The sequence below is a fragment of the Puntigrus tetrazona genome, unplaced genomic scaffold, assembly GCF_018831695.1.
Source record: "Puntigrus tetrazona isolate hp1 unplaced genomic scaffold, ASM1883169v1 S000000003, whole genome shotgun sequence".
Classification (NCBI taxonomy): domain Eukaryota; kingdom Metazoa; phylum Chordata; class Actinopteri; order Cypriniformes; family Cyprinidae; genus Puntigrus; species Puntigrus tetrazona.
The window spans coordinates 4,720,965-4,738,464 of record NW_025047683.1 but is presented as its reverse complement, the minus strand read 5'-3'; the positions used below and the strand labels follow the sequence as shown (position 1 = coordinate 4,738,464).

Here is a 17,500-nt window from a genome sequence, read left to right as displayed (position 1 = left end):
GACTTCCATGGCCACCGTCCTGCTGTCTATATCAACCAACACCTTTTCTGGGGTCTGATGGCGTCGGCATCGGGCGCCTTAACCAGCGTTCGGTTCATCCGCAGCGCCAGTTCTGCTACCAAAAGTGGCCCACTTGGCGTCTCGCATTCCACGCCCAGGCTCCAGGCCAGCGAGCGGGCTTCTTACCCATTTAAAGTTTGAGAATAGGTTGAGATCGTTTGGCCCCAAGGCCTCTTGTCATTCGCTTTGCGGATAAAACTGCTTGTGCGGCGGCGCCAGCTATCCTGAGAAACCGGAGGAACCAGCTACTAGATGGTTCGATTAGTCTTCGCCCCTATACCCAGGTCGGACGACCGATTTGCGTCAGGACCGCTACGGGCCTCCACCAGGATTTCCTCTGGCCGCCCTGCCAGGCATAGTTCACCATCTTTCGGGTACCATCGCGCGCGCTCTGGCTCCACCTGCCGGTGCGGGGCCAGGCGGGCGGTGGTGCGCCCCCGCCCGGCGGGGATCCACCTGAGCCGGCGGGCGCGCGGCCCACCTTCATTGCGCCGTGGGGCGAGAGACACCCTTTGACTGGCGCGCGCGTTAGACTCCTTGGTCCGTGTTTCAAGGCGGTCGGGTGGGTGGCCCGACCTCACGCGGACCTCGGCGCCACTTATGCGAGGGCGGATCCCGCCCTGGCGGCGCGGCGCGGTCGGGGGCGGACTGAGGACAGTCGGTCGGTCGGCGCCGCGCGCCGGGGCGAGGCCCGTCCCTCCAGCGTCGGCAGGAGAGAAAGCGCGAGGACACTTCCCGGCCCCGGGGTAGCGGCAAAGTCGGGCGTGGGGGCTCTGTAAAGCCGGCGGCCCCGGCTGAGAGCCGCCTGCCACCTTCGCCCCGGCCCTTCCTGGCCAAACCGGGCGGTCGCGGCGCGCACGCCTCGGAAGAAGTGCACCCGGCGGCGGCGGCGTCGGACGGGCGGCGTTCCCGGTCAAGGGATCCGCGCACCAGCGCCCGGGGCGGCGGCCCGCCGAGCTGAATCCTCCGGGCAGACCGTGCGGACCCCACCCGTTTACCTCTTAGCGGTTTCACGCCCTGTTGAACTCTCTCTTCAAAGTTCTTTTCAACTTTCCCTCACGGTACTTGTCGACTATCGGTCTCGTGCGGTATTTGTATAGATGGAGTTTACCACCCGCTTTGGGCTGCATTCCCAAGCAACCCGACTCCGAGAAGAACCGCACCCCGGCGGGGAGGGGGCCTGCTACCGGCCTCACACCGTCCACGGGCTAAGCCTCCATCAGAAGGACTTGGGCCCCGACCGCGCCGAGAGAAAAGCGGTCTTCTGTCGCCACATGTCCCTCGCCGCCGTGGCCCGGGGCGGGATTCGGCGCTGGGCTCTTCCCTCTTCGCTCGCCGCTACTGAGAATCCTTGTTAGTTTTCTTTTCCTCCGCTTAGTAATATGCTTAAATTCAGCGGGTCGTCTCGTCTGATCTGAGGTCGTTGTCGGATATGGGTTAGGAGCGGCCGCCGCGCTGCTGCTGCGGGCTGGCCTGAACAGGTCTCGTTCGCGCGCCGGGCAGGGCGCCGAGGCGAGGCGGGCGCGAACCTCCGTTACGCGCGCGGGCGTCCGAGGCGGGGCCGGGGGAGTCCACGTCGGCGGGCGCGGAGGTGGCAGAACACCCACGGAAGCCGCCGAGAGGAGGGCGCCGCTCGGTCCCAGGCGCCTGGGGGCGCCGACCTCCCCCTCGTGGGAGGAAGCGGGGAAGCGCTCGACTCCGCCCGAGGCGTGCCCGTGGCGGTCTGCACTTGGGAGGGCGGAGGAGGCGGGAAGCCCCCTGCGGCGCTCCAGCCCGCGGGACCGGAGGTCGATCGATGGAAGCGACCCTCAGACAGGCGTGGCGGGGCGGACCGGGGCGCAAAGTGCGTTCGAAGTGTCGATGATCGATGTGTCCTGCAATTCACATTAGTTCGCGGCTGGCTGCGTTCTTCATCGGCCTTGCGAGCGAGGTGATCCACCGCTAAAGTCGTACTGCGTTTGAGTTTAGCGCCGGGGCGAGGCCGAACTGCACAGGCTTGTGTGGGTTCAAAAATACAAAAAGTCGTTCCCGGACAGGCGCCCCCGCGAGGGGACTTGAACCCACGGTCGAAGGCCTGCTGGGTACCCGCCGGGGTTGGCAAAGCAAAGTCTTTCAGAGGCTCGCGGCCTCGGCCCCACCCGTGCCAGGGGGTGGGGCGCTCATGATAGGTTGCTCAAGCCTCCGCGGGGTGCGTCAAGCCTCCCAGAGGCAGCGTTCCCTTCTCGCGGATCCCTCTCTCGCGCCGTCTTAGGTTTTTGTGCGGTTCTTTTGCCGTCTTGGATGTTTGGCGGCAGACCTCTCGGGCCACGGCCGCTGGAACATAGAGTAAAATAGGATAGAGGTTTTTTACCCCGGACAGGCGCCTCCGCCCGCGGGAGAGACTTTGAACCACGGTCCCGGAGGCCGTGCGGGTACCCGCCAGGGCCCGGCTCGGCCCCCGCCGCTGGAAAGCAGGGGCCCGCCCGAGTGCAGCGACAGTCAAGTTCTCTCGGATCTCTCTCTCTCTCTCTCCGCCTTAGGTTTTTGTGCGGTTCTTTTTGCCGTTTTGGGTTTTTGTGCGGCAGACCTCTCGGGCCACGGCCGCTGGATCATAGAGTAAAATAGGATAGAGGTTTTTTTACCCGGACAGGCGCTCCTCCTTCGCGGGAGAGACTTTGAACCACGGTCCCGGAGGCCGTGCGGGTACCCGCCAGGGCCCGGCTCAGCCCCCGCGCTGGAAAGCAGGGGGCCCGCCCGAGTCTGGCGACAGTCAAGTTCTCTCGGATCTCTCTCTCTCTCTCTCTCTCCGCCTTAGGTTTTTGTGCGGTTCTTTTGCCGTTTTGGGTTTTTGAGCGGCAGACCTCTCGGGCCACGGCCGCTGGATCATAGAGTAAAATAGGATAGAGGTTTTTTTTTACCCGGACAGGCGCCCCCTCCTTCGCGGGAGAGACTTTGAACCACGGTCCCGGAGGCCGTGCGGGTACCCGCCAGGGCCCGGCTCGGCCCCCCGCGCTGGAAAGCAGGGGGCCCGCCCGAGTGCAGCGACAGTCATGGCGCTCGCGGTAGGTTGCTCAAGCCTCCGCGGGGTGTCGTCAAGCCTCCCAGAGCGGCGTTCCCTTCTCGCGGATCTCTCTCTCTCCGCCGTCTTAGGTTTTTTGTGCGGTTCTTTTTGCCGTCTTGGGTTTTTGGCGGCAGACCTCTCGGGCCACGGCCGCTGGATCATAAGTAAAATAGGATAGAGGTTTTTTACCCGGACAGGCGCCCCTCGCCAGCGGGAGAGACTTTGAACCACGGTCCCGGAGGCCGTGCGGGTACCCGCCAGGGCCCGGCTCAGCCCCCCCGCCGCTGGAAGCGGGGCCGCCAGTCTGGCGACAGTCAAGTTCCTTTTTTTTTTTCTTATCGCGCGCTCTGCGCTTCGCTTCGGTGCTCCGGGAGAGGCGCGCCCGGCCGCCCGGCCTCTGCCGCGCACCGGGCTTGAGGCGGGGAGGTGGGCTAGGCCTCCCCGCCCGGGCGGTTTCGCTTTGGATCGGGCGGCCGATAATGATCCTTCCGCAGGTTCACCTCACGGAAACCTTAGTTACGACTTTTACTTCCTCTAGATAGTCAAGTTTGATCGTCTTCCCGGCGCTCCGCCCAGAGCCCGCGAGGGCCCGGCGAGGCAGTCCGAGACCTCACTAAACCATCCAATCGGTAGTAGCGGCGGGCGGTGTGTACAAAGGGCAGGGGACTTAATCAGGCGAGCCTTATGACCCGCGCTTACTGGGAATTCCTCGTTGATGGGAAATAGTTTCAATCCCCAGTCCCGATCACGAGCGGGGTTCAGCGGGTTACCCGCGCCTCTCGGCGCAGGGTAGACACCTGCGCTGATCCGCCCATAATGGCGCGCGTGCAGCCCGGACATCTAAGGGCATCACAGACCTGTTATTGCTCCATCTCGCGTGGCTGAGCGCCACTTGTCCCTCTAAGAAGTTTTTGGCGCCCGACCCAAGTGGCGCGCCACTATTTAGCAAGCGAGTCTCGTTCGTTATCGGAATGAACCAGACAAATCGCTCCACCAACTAAAACGGCCATGCACCACCACCCACAGAATCGAGAAAGAGCTATCAATCTGTCAATCCTTTCCGTGTCCGGGCGGGTGAGGTTTCCGTGTTGAGTCAAATTAAGCCGCAGGCTCCACTCCTGGTGGTGCCCTTCCGTCAATTCCTTTAAGTTTCAGCTTTGCAACCATACTCCCCGGAACCCAAAGACTCGTGGTTTCCCCTTGCGCTGCCGGCGGGTCATGGGAATAACGCGCGCGGATCGCGGGTCGGCATCGTTCTGGTCGGAACTCGGCGGTATCTGATCGTCTTGAACCTCCGACTTTCGTTCTTGATTAATGAAAACATTCTTGGCAAATGCTTTCGCTTTTCGTCCGTCTTGCGCCGGTCAAGAATTTCACCTCTAGCGGCGCAATACGAATGCCCCCGGCCGTCCCTCTTAATCATGGCTCCGGGTTCCAGAAACCCACAAAATAGAACCGGAGTCCTATTCCATTATTCCTAGCTGCGGTATTCAGCGGCGGCGCTCGGCCTGCTTGAACACTCTAATTTTTTCAAAGTAAGCGCTTTGGCCCCTCGGACCGGACACCCAGCCAAGGGCATCCGGGCGCCTCGAGGAGGCAGGGACCTGGGGCGGGCGGTGGCTCGCCTCTCGGCGGACCGCCAGCCAGATCCGAGATCAACTACGAGCTTTTTAACTGCAGCAACTTTAATATCGCTATTGGAGCTGGAATTACGCGGCTGCTGGCACCAGACTTGCCCTCCAATGGGTCCTCGCCCATGTGTTTAAGATCGCTCATTCCAATTACAGGGCCTCGAAAGAGACCTGTATTGTTGACCACCGTCACTACCTCTCCGAGTCGGAAATGGGTAATTTGCGCGCCTGCTGCCTTCCTTGGATGTGGTAGCCGTTTCTCAGGCTCCTCTCTCGAATCGAACCCTGATTCCCGTCACCCGTGGTCACCATGGTAGGCGCCTGATGTACCATCGAAAGTTGATAGGGCAGACACTCGAATGAATCGTCGCCGCGCGGAAGGCGGCGATCGGCCGAGTTATCTAGAGTCACCAAAGGTACCGGGTCGGGAGGGCGGATCCCCGGGGGCCGGATGGGTTTTGGATCTGATAAATGCCGCGCGTCCCTAGCCTCCGCCCCCGCGAGAGGCGGTCGGCCGGTCGGCGCTTCGTTTGCATGTATTAGCTCTGGAATTGCCACAGTTATCCAAGTACCGGGTGGGGCGATCAAAGGGACCATAACTGATTTAATGAGCCATTCGCAGTTTCACTGTACCGGCCGTGTGCGCCAGACCTGCATGGCTTAATCTTTGAGACAAGCATATGTTACTGGCAGGATCAACCAGGTAACCCCTGTGTGGGTCGTGGGACCAACCGGCCGAAGCGCGTTTTTGCCTACACACGGGTCTCAGTCCGCCTGAGGAGGGCCTGGGCAGACCCGCTTGGACCCTCGGCTAAGACCGGCGCTCATAGGGGCGCGCGGCTCGAACCTTCCCGGGCGAAGTCGCCGTTTTCGGGGTGGGTGGCGCTGGGATCGCGGCGGCGCTCGGAAAAGTGTTTTCGCGGGGGCGGGGTACCCGCGCGCGGCGTCGCCGGGGCGCGTCGCGTTCTGCCCCCTCCGCCCGCCCGGTGGCGGACCTCTGCGCTCTGACCGGCCGTCTAGGCCTCCCGAAGGGTTGGCGCCTTCCCCCTCGGGCTGAGGGGCCTGCTCGTAACGAGCGTCCAAATTGCCGGGCGCGGCGTGCTGTCAAAGCCCAAGCGTAAACCCATTGCGCCGTGCCCCTGCCAGAGCACTCCCGACCCATAGCGGCCAGCGGGGCTGGCGGGTGGGGTCTAGGCTAGAGCGGCGCTTTCGCGCTCAATCGATCACGTTCCGGGCGAGGGCGCTCTCGCCGTCGAGCGTCCTCTCTCTCGGCGTCTGTGTCCGTGTTTCAGGTGAAGCGTTCGATAGCTCCCTCGCCCGGAGCTTCAGAAAGATTGCGTTCAAAACCTAAGTCGATATGGACTTAGTCGTTTTCGACTTTTTTTCGCTCAGAGACTAAGTCCACAAAAACACGCGTTCACGAAATCGTGTACCCATGTAAAAGTTGCTCCTGTGTAGCGGCCACCTCCAGGGTCGCGGGAAAATTTGAATCATGCCGGGAGAGGCCTCTCGGTCGGCCTGACTCGGAGCCTCGGAGGTATGGAAGTCGGACCTTTCCCGAAGTTGGACTTAGTGCAATTTTGAAAGCGAAAATCATCCAGGCGCTTCATCCGACCCGATCGAGTCCGGGTTAAGTCGCCTTCGGGCGCTTTCCCACTCGACCCCGCCGTCCTGGAGGAAATTTTTTCGTTCAAAACCTAAGTCCAAACATCCAGGCGCTTCATCCGACCGATCGAGTCCGGGTTAAGTCGCCTTCGGACGCTTTCCCACTCGACCCCGCCGTCCTGGAGAAATTTTTTCGTTCAAAACCTAAGTCCAAACATCCAGGCGCTTCATCCGACCGATCGAGTCCGGGTTAAGTCGCCTTCGGACGCTTTCCCACTCGACCCCGCCGTCCTGGAGAATTTTTTCGTTCAAAACCTAAGTCCAAACATCCAGGCGCTTCATCCGACCGATCGAGTCCGGGTTAAGTCGCCTTCGGGCGCTTTCCCACTCGACCCCGCCGTCCTGGGGGAAATTTTTTCGTTCAAAACCTAAGTCCAAACATCCAGGCGCTTCATCCGACCCGATCGAGTCCGGGTTAAGTCGCCTTCGGACGCTTTCCCACTCGACCCCGCCGTCCTGGAGAAATTTTTTCGTTCAAAACCTAAGTCCAAACATCCAGGCGCTTCATCCGACCGATCGAGTCCGGGTTAAGTCGCCTTCGGACGCTTTCCCACTCGACCCCGCCGTCCTGGAGAAATTTTTGCGTTCAAAACCTACCTAAGTCCAAACATCCAGGCGCTTCATCCGACCGATCGAGTCCGGGTTAAGTCGCCTTCGGGCGCTTTCCCACTCGACCCCCCGCCGTCCTGGAAATTTTTTGCGTTCAAAACCTAAGTTCAAACATCCAGGCGCTTCAAGTCCCGATCAGTCGGGTTAAGTCGCGCTTCATCCCACTCGACCCCGCCGTCCTGGGAAATTTTTTTGCTTTCAAAACCTAAGTCCAGACATCCAGGCGCTTCATCCAGCGATCTCGGCGGGTTAAATCGCGACTTCTCGGGCGCTTTCCCACTCGACCCGGTCTCCCTGGAGAAATTTTTTTCGTTCAAAACCTAAGTCCAAACATCCAGGCGCATATTTCAGGCGATCTCGGCGGGTTAAGTCGACTTCGGGCGCTTTTCCACTCGACCCCGCCACCCTGGAGAAATTTTTTGCTTTCAAAACCTAAGTCCAAACATCCAGGCGCATATTTCAGGCGATCTCGGCGGGTTAAGTCGACTTCGGGCGCTTTCCCTCGACCCCGCCACCCTGGAGAAATTTTTTGCTTTCAAAACCTAAGTCCAAACATCCAGGCGCATATTTCAGGCGATCTCGGCGGGTTAAGTCGACTTCGGGCGCTTTCCCACTCGACCCCGCCACCCTGGAGATTTTTTGCTTTCAAAACCTAAGTCCAAACATCCAGGCGCATATTTCAGCCCGATCTCGGCGGGTTTAAAGTGCGACTTCTCGGGCGCTTTCCCACTCGACCCCCTCCACCCTGGAGGTATTTTTAAGCGTTCAAAACCTAAGTCCAGACATCCAGGCGCATATTTTCAGGCGATCTCGGCGGGTTAAGTCGACTTCGGACGCTTTCCTTTCCTCGACCCCGCCACCCTGGAGATTTTTTTGCTTTCAAAACCTAAGTCCAAACATCCAGGCGCATATTTCAGGCGATCTCGGCGGGTTAAGTCGACTTCGGGCGCTTTCCCACTCGACCCCGCCACCCTGGAGGATTTTTTTGCTTTCAAAACCTAAGTCCAGACATCCAGGCGCATATTTCAGCCGATCTCGGCGGGTTAAGTCGCGACTTCTCGGGCGCTTTCCCACTCGACCCCCTCCACCCTGGAGGTATTTTTAAGCGTTCAAAACCTAAGTCCAGACATCCAGGCGCATATTTCAGGCGATCTCGGCGGGTTAAGTCGACTTCCCGGGCGCTTTCCCTCGACCCCGCCACCCTGGAGATTTTTTTGCTTTCAAAACCTAAGTCCAAACATCCAGGCGCATATTTCAGCGATCTCGGCGGGTTAAGTCGCGACTTCTCGGGCGCTTTCCCCTCGACCCCCTCCACCCTGGAGGATTTTTAAGCGTTCAAAACCTCGTCCAGACATCCAGGCGCTCGTTACAGCCGATCAAGGCGGGTTAAGCGACTTCTCGGTTTCACACATTTCACGAACCCCGTGTCTGGATTTCAATTTTCCAAAGGGCCTGGGCTCACACATTAACCCAAGCGCAGTAACACTTTAATGGGCATCGTTTTATTTCATTCTCGCCCTGGATGAATGTTTTACAAAAGGCCTGCGCTCACAGACTAACCCTACACACTAACACCTTATTGGGCATAATTTTTTTTTCTATAAAGGCCCTGGATGAATGTTTTCTATAAGGCCTGCGCTCACAGACTAACCCCATCACAATAACACTTATGTGGGCATGATTTTATTCTATAAAGGCCCTGGATGAATGTTTTCTATAAGGCCTGCGCTCACAGACTAACCCCATCACAATAACACTTATTTGGGCATGATTTTATTTAAAAAGGCCCTGGATGAATATTTTCTACAAAGGCCTGCGCTCACAGACTAACCCGACACAGTAGCGCCTTATTGGGCATGATTTTATTTAATAAAGGCCCTGGAGGAATGTTTTCTATAAGGCCTGCACTCACAGACTAACCCCATCACAATAACACTTATTTGGGCATGATTTTATTCTATAAAGGCCCTGGATGAATGTTTTCTATAAGGCCTGCGCTCACAGACTAACCCTATCACAATAACACTTATTTGGGCATGATTTTATTTAATAAAGGCCCTGGATGAATGTTTTCTATAAGGCCTGCGCTCACAGACTAACCCCATCACAATAACACTTATTTGGGCATGATATTATTTAATAAAGGCCCTGGATGAATGTTTTACAAAGGGCCTGCGCTCACAGACTAACCCTACACAGTAACACCTTATTGGGCATGATTTTATTTAATAGAGACCCTGGATGAATGTTTTCTATAAGGCCTGCGCTCACAGACTAACCCCATCACAATAACACTTATTTGGGCATGATTTTATTTAATAAAGGCCCTGGATGAATGTTTTCTATAAGGCCGCGCTCACAGACTAACCTAACCTAACCTAACCTAACCTAACCTAACCTAACCTAACCTAACCTAACCTAACCTAACCTAACCCTAACCTAACCTAACCTAACCTAACCTAACCTAACCTAACCTAACCTAACCTAACCTAGCCTAACCTAACTAACCTAAACCTAAGCCTAACCTAACCTAACCTAGCCTAACCTAACCTAACCTAACCTAACCTAACCTAACCCTAACTTTTGGGCATGATTTTACTCTATAAAGGCCCTGGGTGACAGTTTTACACAGGGCCTGGGGTCACAGACTAACCCCATCACAATAGCACTTATTTGGGCATGTTTTTATTTAATAAAGGCCCTGATTGAATGTTTTCTATAAGGCCTGCGCTCACAGACTAACCCGACACAGTGCGCTTCATTGGGCATGATTTTATTTAATAAAGGCCCTGGAACAATGTTTTCTATAAGGCCTGCGCTCACAGACTAACCCGACACAGTAACTCTTTGTTGGGCATGATTTTACTTAATAAAGGCCCTGGAAAAATGTTTTCTATAAGGCCTGCGCTCACAGACTAACCCGACACAGTGCGCTTTATTGGGCATGATTTTATTTAATAAAGGCCCTGGAAAAAATGTTTTCTATAAGGCCTGCGCTCACAGACTAACCCGACACAGTAACGCTTCATTGGGCATGATTTTATTTAATAAAGGCCCTGGAACAATGTTTTCTATAAGGCCTGCGCTCACAGACTAACCCGACACAGTAACTCTTTGTTGGGCATGATTTTCTTAATAAAGGCCCTGGAAAAATGTTTTCTATAAGGCCTGCGCTCACAGACTAACCCGACACAGTGCGCTTTGTGGGCATGATTTTATTTAATAAAGGCCCTGGAAAAAATGGTTTCTATAAGGCCTGCGCTCACAGACTAACCCGACACAGTAACGCTTCATTGGGCATGATTTTATTTAATAAAGGCCCTGGATGACAGTTTTCTTTAAGGCCTGCGCTCACAGACTAACCCGACACATTGCGCTTTGTGGGCATGATTGTATTTAATAAAGGCCCTGGATGAATGTTTTCTATAAGGCCTGCGCTCACAGACTAACCCGACACAGTAACTCTTCATTGGGCATGATTTTATTTAATAAAGGCCCTCGATGAATGTTTTGTATAAGGCCTGCCCTCACAGACTAACCCGACACAGTAACTCTTTATTGGGCGTGATTTTATTTAATAAAGGCCCTGGAAAAATGTTTTCTATAAGGCCTGCGCTCACAGACTGACCCGACACAGTAACTCTTTATTGGGCATGATTTTATTTAATAAAGGCCCTCGATGAATGTTTTCTATAAGGCCTGCGCTCACTGACTAACCCCCGTTACAATAACACTCTTATGGGCATGATTTTATTTAATTAAGGCCCTGGATGACAGTTTTCTTTAAGGCCTACCCTCACAGACTAACCCGACACAGTAACTCTTTATTGGGCGTGATTTTATTTAATAAAGGCCCTGGAAAAATGTTTTTCTATAAGGCCTGCGCTCACAGACTAACCCGACACAGTGCGCTTTATTGGGCGTGATTTTATTTAATAAAGGCCCTCGATGAATGTTTTTCTATAAGGCCTGCGCTCACAGACTAACCCGACACAGTAACTCTTTATTGGGCGTGATTTTATTTAATAAAGGCCCTGGAAAAATGTTTTCTATAAGGCCTGCGCTCACAGACTGACCCGACACAGTAACTCTTTATTGGGCATGATTTTATTTAATAAAGGCCCTCGATGAATGTTTTCTATAAGGCCTGCGCTCACTGGCTAACCCCGTTACAATAACACTCTTATGGGCATGATTTTATTTAATTAAGGCCCTGGATGACAGTTTTCTTTAAGGCCTACCCTCACAGACTAACCCGACACAGTAACTCTTTATTGGGCGTGATTTTATTTAATAAAGGCCCTGGAAAAATGTTTTCTATAAGGCCTGCGCTCACAGACTAACCCGACACAATGCGCTTTATTGGGCGTGATTTTATTTAATAAAGGCCCTGGAAAAATGTTTTCTATAAGCACTGCGCTCACTGGCTAACCCCGTTACAATAACACTCTTATGGGCATGATTTTATTTAATAAAGGCCCTGGATGACAGTTTTCTTTAAGGCCTGCGCTCACAGACTAACCCGACACAGTAACTCTTTGTTGGGCATGATTTTACTTAATAAAGGCCCTGGAAAAATGTTTTCTATAAGGCCTGCGCTCACAGACTAACCCGACACAGTGCGCTTTATTGGGCATGATTTTATTTAATAAAGGCCCTGGAAAAAATGTTTTCTATAAGGCCTGCGCTCACAGACTAACCCGACACAGTAGCGCTTTGTGGGCATGATTTTATTTAATAAAGGCCCTGGATAAATGTTTTCTTTAAGGCCTGCGCTCACAGACTAACCCCGTTACAATAACACTCTTATGGGCATGATTTTATTTAATAAAGGCCCTGGATGACAGTTTTCTTTAAGGCCTGCCCTCACAGACTAACCCGACACAGTAACTCTTTATTGGGCGTGATTTTATTTAATAAAGGCCCTGGAAAAATGTTTTCTATAAGGCCTGCGCTCACAGACTAACCCGACCCATTAACTCTTTATTGGGCATGATTTTATTTAATAAAGGCCCTCGATGAATGTTTTCCATAAGGCCTGCGCTCACAGACTAACCCGTCACAATAACACAGATTTGGGTATGATTTTATTTATTAAAGGCCCTGGATGAATGTTTTCTACAAAGGCCTGCGCTCACAGACTCGCCCGTTAAAGCAGCGCGCGCGGCACGCAAATTTCAGTTTTTAGAGAAAAAAAAAAAAAAAAAAAAAAAAAAAAAAAAAAAAAAAATTAAAGTTGATGTAAAAGTTGCTCCTGGGTAAGCGGCCACCTCCGGGAGTCGCGGTGAAATTTGAATCGTGCCCGGGAAGAGGCCTCTCGGTCGGCCTGACTCGGAGCCTCGGAGGGTATGGAAGTCGGACCTTTCCCGAAGTTGGACTTAGTGCAATTTTGAAAGCGAAAATCATCCAGGCGCATATTTCAGCCGATCTCAGCGGGTTAAGTGCGACTTCTCGGGCCTTTCCCACTCGACCCGGCCTCCCTGGAGAAATTTTTTCGTTCAAAACCTAAGTCCAAACATCCAGGCGCATATTTCAGCCGATCTCAGCGGGTTAAGTGCGACTTCTCGGGCGCTTTCCCACTCGACCCGCCGTCCTGGAGAAATTTTTGCGTTCAAAACCTAAGTCCAAACATCCAGGCGCTTCATCCGACCGATCGAGTCCGGGTTAAGTCGCCTTCGGGCGCTTTCCCACTCGACCCCGCCGTCCTGGAGAAATTTTTTCGTTCAAAACCTAAGTCCAAACATCCAGGCGCTTCATCCGACCCGATCGAGTCCGGGTTAAGTGCGCCTTCGGGCGCTTTCCCACTCGACCCCGCCGTCCTGGAGAAATTTTTGCGTTCAAAACCTAAGTCCAAACATCCAGGCGCTTCATCCGACCGATCGAGTCCGGGTTAAGTCGCCTTCGGGCGCTTTCCCCTCGACCCCCGCCGTCCTGGAGAAATTTTTTGCTTTCAAAACCTAAGTCCAGACATCCAGGCGCTTCATCCAGCCGATCTCGGCGGGTTAAGTGCGACTTCTCGGGCGCTTTCCCACTCGACCCGGCCTCCCTGGAGAAATTTTTTGCTTTCAAAACCTAAGTCCAAACATCCAGGCGCATATTTCAGGCGATCTCGGCGGGTTAAGTGCGACTTCGGGCGCTTTCCCACTCGACCCCGCCACCCTGGAGAAATTTTTGCTTTCAAAACCTAAGTCCAAACATCCAGGCGCATATTTCAGGCGATCTCGGCGGGTTAAGTCGACTTTCGGGCGCTTTCCCACTCGACCCCGCCACCCTGGAGGATTTTTTTTTTCAAAACCTAAGTCCAAACATCCAGGCGCATATTTCAGGCGATCTCGGCGGGTTAAGTCGACTTCGGGCGCTTTCCCACTCGACCCCGCCACCCTGGAGATTTTTTTGCTTTCAAAACCTAAGTCCAAACATCCAGGCGCATATTTCAGCCGATCTCGGCGGGTTAAGTGCGACTTCTCGGGCGCGTTCCCACTCGACCCCGCCACCCTGGAGAAATTTTTTGCTTTCAAAACCTAAGTCCAAACATCCAGGCGCATATTTCAGGCGATCTCTCGGCGGGTTAAGTCGACTTCGGGCGCTTTCCCTCGACCCCGCCACCCTGGAGGATTTTTTTGCTTTCAAAACCTAAGTCCAAACATCCAGGCGCATATTTCAGGCGATCTCGGCGGGTTAAGTCGACTTCGGGCGCTTTCCCACTCGACCCCCCGCCACCCTGGAGGATTTTTTTGCTTTCAAAACCTAAGTCCAAACATCCAGGCGCATATTTCAGCGAGGCGATCTCGGCGGGTTAAGTCGACTTCGGGCGCTTTCCCACTCGACCCCGCCACCCTGGAGAGATTTTTTTGCTTTCAAAACCTAAGTCCAAACATCCAGGCGCATATTTCAGGCGATCTCGGCGGGTTAAGTCGACTTCCCGGGCGCTTTCCCCTCGACCCCGCCACCCTGGAGGATTTTTTTGCTTTCAAAACCTAAGTCCAAACATCCAGGCGCATATTTCAGGCGATCTCGGCGGGTTAAGTGCGACTTCTCGGGCGCGTTCCCACTCGACCCCGCCACCCTGGAGGATTTTTTTGCTTTCAAAACCTAAGTCCAGACATCCAGGCGCATATTTCAGGCGATCTCGGCGGGTTAAGTCGACTTCCCGGGCGCTTTCCCACTCGACCCGGCCTCCCTGGAGAAATTTTTTCGTTCAAAACCTAAGTCCAAACATCCAGGCGCATATTTCAGCCCGATCTCGGCGGGTTAAGTGCGACTTCTCGGGCGCTTCCCCCTCGACCCGGCCTCCCTGGAGAAATTTTTTCGTTCAAAACCTAAGTCCAGACATCCAGGCGCATATTTCAGGCGATCTCGGCGGGTTAAGTCGACTTCGGGCGCTTTCCCCTCGACCCGGCCTCCCTGGAGAAATTTTTTCGTTCAAAACCTAAGTCCAAACATCCAGGCGCATATTTCAGCCGATCTCAGCGGGTTAAGTGCGACTTCTCGGGCGCTTTCCCACTCGACCCCGCCACCCTGGAGAAATTTTTTTGTTCAAAACCTAAGTCCAAACATCCAGGCGCATATTTCAGGCGATCTCGGCGGGTTAAGTCGACTTCGGGCGCTTTCCACTCGACCCCGCCACCCTGGAGATTTTTTTGCTTTCAAAACCTAAGTCCAAACATCAGGCGCATATTTCAGGCGATCTCGGCGGGTTAAGTCGACTTCCCGGGCGCTTTCCCACTCGACCCCGCCACCCTGGAGGATTTTTTTGCTTTCAAAACCTAAGTCCAAACATCCAGGCGCATATTTCAGGCGATCTCGGCGGGTTAAGTGCGACTTCTCGGGACAGCGTTCCCACTCGACCCCCCGCCACCCTGGAGATTTTTTTGCTTTCAAAACCTAAGTCCAGACATCCAGGCGCATATTTCAGGCGATCTCGGCGGGTTAAGTGCGACTTCCCGGGCGCTTTCCCCACTCGACCCGGCCTCCCTGGAGAAATTTTTTCGTTCAAAACCTAAGTCCAAACATCCAGGCGCATATTTCAGCCGATCTCGGCGGGTTAAGTGCGACTTCTCGGGCGCTTTCCCCTCGACCCGGCCTCCCTGGAGAAATTTTCGTTCAAAACCTAAGTCCAGACATCCAGGCGCATATTTCAGGCGATCTCGGCGGGTTAAGTCGACTTCGGACGCTTTCCCACTCGACCCGGCCTCCCTGGAGAAATTTTTTCGTTCAAAACCTAAGTCCAAACATCCAGGCGCATATTTCAGCCGATCTCAGCGGGTTAAGTGCGACTTCTCGGGCGCTTTCCACTCGACCCGGCCTCCCTGGAGAATTTTTTTGTTCAAAACCTAAGTCCAAACATCCAGGCGCATATTTCAGCCGATCTCAGCCGGGTTAAGTGCGACTTCTCGGGCGCTTTCCCACTCGACCCGGCCTCCCTGGAGAATTTTTTCGTTCAAAACCTAAGTCCAGACATCCAGGCGCTTCATCCAGCGATCTCGGCGGGTTAAGTCGCGACTTCTCGGGCGCTTTCCCCTCGACCCCCTCCACCCTGGGAGATTTTTGCTTTCAAAACCTAAGTCCAAACATCCAGGCGCATATTTCAGCCGATCTCAGCGGGTTAAGTGCGACTTCTCGGGCGCTTTCCACTCGACCCGGCCTCCCTGGAGAAATTTTTTCGTTCAAAACCTAAGTCCAAACATCCAGGCGCATATTTCAGCGATCTCAGCGGGTTAAGTGCGACTTCTCGGGCGCTTTCCCACTCGACCCGGCCTCCCTGGAGAAATTTTTTCGTTCAAAACCTAAGTCCAGACATCCAGGCGCATATTTCAGGCGATCTCGGCGGGTTAAAGTGCGACTTCGGGCGCTTTCCCACTCGACCCCGCCACCCTGGAGTAAATTTTTTGCTTTCAAAACCTAAGTCCAAACATCCAGGCGCATATTTCAGGCGATCTCGGCGGGTTAAGTCGACTTCGGGCGCTTTCCACTCGACCCGGCCTCCCTGGAGAAATTTTTTCGTTCAAAACCTAAGTCCAAACATCCAGGCGCATCTCACAGCGATCTCGGCGCGTTAAGCCCCACTTCACGGGCGCTTTCCCCTCGACCCCGCCACGGAGGTATTTTTAAGCGTTCAAAACCTAAGTCCAAACATCCAGGCGCATCTCACAGCGATCTCGGCGCGTTAAGCCCCACTTCACGGGCGCTTTCCCCTCGACCCCGCCACGGAGGTATTTTTAAGCGTTCAAAACCTAAGTCCAAACATCCAGGCGCATCTCACAGCGATCTCGGCGCGCGTTAAGCCCCACTTCGGGCGCTTTCCCTCGACCCCGCCACGGAGAGTATTTTTAAGCGTTCAAAACCTAAGTCCAGACATCCAGGCGCATCTCACAGCGATCTCGGCGCGTTAAGCCCCACTTCACGGGCGCTTTCCCTCTCGACCCGCCACCCGGAGGTATTTTTAAGCGTTCAAAACCTAAGTCCAAACATCCAGGCGCATCTCACAGCGATCTCGGCGCGTTAAGCCCCACTTCACGGGCGCTTTCCCTCGACCCCGCCACGGAGTATTTTTAAGCGTTCAAAACCTAAGTCCAAACATCCAGGCGCATCTCACAGCGATCTCGGCGCGTTAAGCCCCACTTCACGGGCGCTTTCCCACTCGACCCCGCCACCCGGGGTATTTTTAAGCGTTCAAAACCTAAGTCCAAACATCCAGGCGCATCTCACAGCCCATCAAGGCGGGTTAAGCGCCACTTCTCGAGACAGCGCACCTTCACGAACCCCCGAGCTCATCTCAGCCTTACAGACATCCAGGCCCTGCTCACGACCGATCCCGCCCGGCACACCTCGCCCTCTCGGGCATCACCTCCGAAAAGCCTCCCGTGGGTTCTCCGAGGACCCACACCTGTTCTCCGTTCGTGCCCGGTACTCCCACTATTAAGCCGGGGTCACTATCTCAGCACAACGCGCTCTCAAAGAACCGTGCCACTGGTACCCCCCATCGACTTAGGTTTTGGAGGTTTTTCTTCGGAGAGAGAGGCCGCCGGCTCCCCGTCCGACCAGTCAGCCCTCTCTCGGGCGGCCCTCTCCGCCGTTCCTCGGTTCCTCTCCGCCACTGGTACCCCCCATCGACTTAGGTTTTGGGAGGTTTTTCTTCGGGAGGGGCTCGCCGGCTCCCCGTCCGACCGAGTCAGCCCTCTCTCGGGCGGCCCTCTCCGCCGTTCCCTCGGTTCCTCTCCGCCACTGGTACCCCCCATCGACTTAGGTTTTGGAGGTTTTTCTTCGGAGAGGGGCTGCGCGGCTCCCCGTCCGGCCGAGTCAGCCTCTCTCTCGGGCGGCCCTCTCCGCCGTTCCTCGGTTCCTCTCCGCCACTGGTACCCCCCCATCGACTTAGGTTTTGGAGGTTTTTCTTCGGAGAGGGGCTCGCGGCTCCCCGTCCGACCCGAATCCGCCCCTCCGCCGGCTCGGACTCTGCCCCTCTCCGCCTGCCACTCTCTCCGCTCCACTGGTACCC

General features: G+C 54.9%; 1 non-coding gene across 1 annotated transcript in view; it reads right to left on the bottom strand.

The window, feature by feature from the left end:
- The window catches only part of LOC122332078, a 3,993-nt gene extending 2,510 nt beyond the window's left edge, over window positions 1–1,483 (bottom strand). Inside the window, exon 1 of the ribosomal RNA XR_006248427.1 lies at window positions 1–1,483. This exon is cut by the window's left edge and continues 2,510 nt beyond it. This is a non-coding gene — a ribosomal RNA (28S ribosomal RNA).
- Window positions 1,484–17,500: the final 16,017 nt, after the last annotated feature.